A 3678-nucleotide genomic window follows, 5' to 3' on the forward strand; every position below is an offset into this window, starting at 1 on the left:
AACGAGTTTCTTCGATGCCCATCTCAGACATAATTGGTGCTGCCAGGAGCAGACATTTCTCATTGTCAAGAAAAACCCTAAACCATTTTAAATGCCATTTTCTGAAGGTCTTTGAAAGGTTTGAAGACTATCTATCTGTCTCAAATACATCTCTATATATCTAGAAAACCTAACTTACCTAACTATAAGTTCTATTATAAGTAACTATCTATAGTCTGTATTCAATTATGCATTACATTTTAAAAGATCAGTATAAGCACAATACTTAATCAAGAGAAGTATACATGTCACAAAATTGACCTTGAATTTGTATCAATAAATGAAAAACCATACCCATACCATAATTCCCCTTTTTACCATTAAAAAAGAGATCGGCTTTTATCATTAGCCAATGATAAACAACCCCATTTAAATGAAAACAAAGATTTATAAACAAGATGGGAATTAGGACGTCGCTCATTCCAAGCTGTTTCATGCTGGAAGGGGGTGCTGTTCATACCATGGGGAATCATGACAAAACTCAGAAACCTGTGTAAGTCCTTATTTTCAGGGTCTGTAAAGCTGCATCATCTTAGCTATTTCAGTTGTTGGAACACCTGGCCCACTGCTTCCGGGGGTCTTGGTTCGTCAAACCACAGAAGCCTGGAAGGAATCCTCAGCTTTTCATTTTCTGTAGAAACATAAGTAAAATCTCCTTTCCCAAGTAACATATTCTTATACTTAAATTTTGAAGTCAAGGCATTTTCAAAAGATAGAAGTTGGATTAATTCAGCAGTATTTATAATCAAGTGTACTTTAGCAGCTGTTCCTTCCTGAGCAATTATAAAACTGAAAAACACAATAGCATACAGTATCCAGACTCGCTGTGTATTTTCCATCTTTACGTGGCTTATTTATTTATCTATTATTATTATTATTACTCTATTTCTTTCACTTTTATTTATTTTTCTCTGAGACAGGGTTTCTCTTTGGAAATCTGCCTGCCTCTGCCTCTGGAGCAATTTCTACCGGCGTGCGCCACCACAGCCGGCTTCTTTATTTTCTCTCTCAATCTTATGTATATTTTTAAACACACTGTAAACCTTTAGAGGTTTTTCTTCATCCAAGTTTGACTTTACTGTAAATCTTTACGTTTTTCTGGCCACGTGTCTTATCTGTTAAAACCGCGGCAGTTTAAACTGCCTTTCCAAGATGGCGGGCATAAGCGTGATTCCAGTTTACCGCCTCAGTCCATGCCGACATCCAGCAAAAGCTGCCACTTCCAGCTGTACGTACACACCTTTTAATCTTTAGCAGAGTCTCTTAAAACAACCTTGTTGGTTTTTTTTTTTCTTTTTATGCCGAGTCAGGAAGACTCCGGTAAGCGAGCCGTGTGAATCTCGGCTTGTCGCTAGCAAAACACCTGAGAAAAATGCTGCTATCAAAAATCTGTGCTTCTCTCCGTTCTTCTGTTTCTAAAGTTCCTTTAAAGCTTTTGTCATTCTACGTGGAAATTCAATCCCGCTCTGACACCATTCTGTAAAGAGAGGCTTTTTCCTTTGAGAGAAGCCTTCCCGCCAGCCTGGTTCCAGAGCCGTATCAGTCCCAAATAAACACACAGGAGACTATATTAATTATGAAGCTATCGGCCTTGTTTGTTTCTTACTGGCTAGCTCTGACTTAAGTAATTACCCCATAATTGTTAATCTAAGTATGTCTCTTACTGGAGAAGTTTCCGGGCTTCCTACCCCATGGCGTCACATCTTGACTCTCTTGTTTCTCCTACCCAGAGTCCTTCTGGACTCCTAGTCCCTCCTATCTAGATTCCCTACTGGCCAGACAGTGCTTTATTGACAAATAACAGGACTTCCCCAACATGCATGGTCTTGATTTTCCATAGATTTGGTTCACATACACCCTTCCCCTTTCTGGTCACAAGTCTCTGTTGATTATGGCAAGAAGCTCAAGGTGGATTTTAAACTGGTCCAGATCACCAGGTTTCTAAAGCTGCAGTCGAGCTGGGAACTCTAGCTACACACCATCCCGGAGTGTACCAATTGTGTGTCCGTGATAGACCGTGGGTCTGCCTGTGACGTCTGTCACAGACACCTTGATCCTGACCTCAGTTCCTTTATTATTGTCTTCCATCACCACTTCCCTCAGGTTTGATGAAGCCCTAAGTGTTAATGTAGCAAATCCAGACCAACGTGGGGCCCTGCTCCTATACCCATCACCTTCTGTGAGGTGCGACATGAGCAGTTTTCTGTAGCAGAGGTCACTACAGCTTGCTCTGAGCCAACCATATGGTTAGACCCTTGCCAGCATGGGTGCTGGGACCAGAACATGGGTGCTGTGGAAGAGCAGAACACACTCTTAACTGCTGAGTCATCTCTCCAGCCTCTGTTGACATTTCCTACCTTCCTCTTAGCCAGTCTGTTTTGTTTTTCCAGCATAATGCTTCTATTGATTATTTGGTGAATTTCACATCATACATCCCAATCACACTTCTCTGTCCTTCCTGGTCTCCCCCTACCATTTTGCCTCCCCCACCAAAATAAAAAGGAAGAAAAAGAACAAACAACCAAAAAAAAAAAAAAGAAGAAGAAGAAACAAAATAAGAAATACATATTGTGTTGCCCATACACTCACTGGAGCATGGTCAAACTCCCAGTGGCCAGTTCCTTAAAGAGAACTGAGTCCTCCCCCACCAGAACTCATCAGTTGTGGAGAGCCACATACCAGCATCCTTACCAAAATTTAATTGTTTTTCAAGATAGGGTCTTTATGTGTAGTCCTGGCAGTCCTGTAACTCACTCTATAGACCAGGCTGGTCTTGGAACTCAGAGATCCCCCTGCCTCTGCCTCCCAAGTGCTGGGATTAAAGGCGTGCACCACCACCACTGGGTACCAATCTCTTTTTTAATATGCTAAAATTTGTAGCCTTTGCAGGAGTCTCCCCAGGCTTTACCCTCTATCCTAATTTCCTGCCTCAACAGCACCTGGAGGGGGGTGGGAAAAGCCAAGTTCACACTGTACTATAGTTTTGAATAAGCTTTAATTTTTTTTTCGAGACAGGGTTTCTCTGTATTGTTTTGGAGGCTGTCCTGGAACTCGCTCCGTAGACCAGGCTGGCCTTGAACTCACAGAGATCTGCCTGCCTCTGCCTCCCGAGTGTTGGGATTAAAGGTGAGTGCCGGCTTAGTTTTAAATTTTTTAAATGATCTGTGTATGAGTGTTTTCTACATGTATGTCTTCACTGTGTGTGTGTGTCTGCACTGTGTATGAGTGTGTTCTACATGTATGTCTTCACTGTGTGTGTGTGTCTGCACTGTGTATGAGTGTGTTCTACATGTATGTCTGCACTGTGTGTGTATCTGCACTGTGGATGGCAGCAGAAAGCACAGGATCCTTGGAACTGACCTTGTGAGCTGCCATGTGGATATCGGGAATTGAACCAGGATCCTCAAAGAGTAGCTCTTGCTATTAACTGCTGAGTCATCTCTCCAGCCTTCTGAACAGAAGTTTTTAAATGACCAATGTGTCTATATGGTTGATGTAAAAGACACAGCTGTCTCCTTAAAGGGAACCAGAGACTGCTTATTCAGGAGCCATTTTGAGTGACTATGGTCTAGGAACACAGATTTAGGTCACTCCAGTTCCCTTGTTAGAATGTGGAAGCAGCTTCATAAAGGTTTATAG

Source organism: Mesocricetus auratus, unplaced genomic scaffold, assembly GCF_017639785.1.
Source record: "Mesocricetus auratus isolate SY011 unplaced genomic scaffold, BCM_Maur_2.0 Super-Scaffold_100008, whole genome shotgun sequence".
Classification (NCBI taxonomy): domain Eukaryota; kingdom Metazoa; phylum Chordata; class Mammalia; order Rodentia; family Cricetidae; genus Mesocricetus; species Mesocricetus auratus.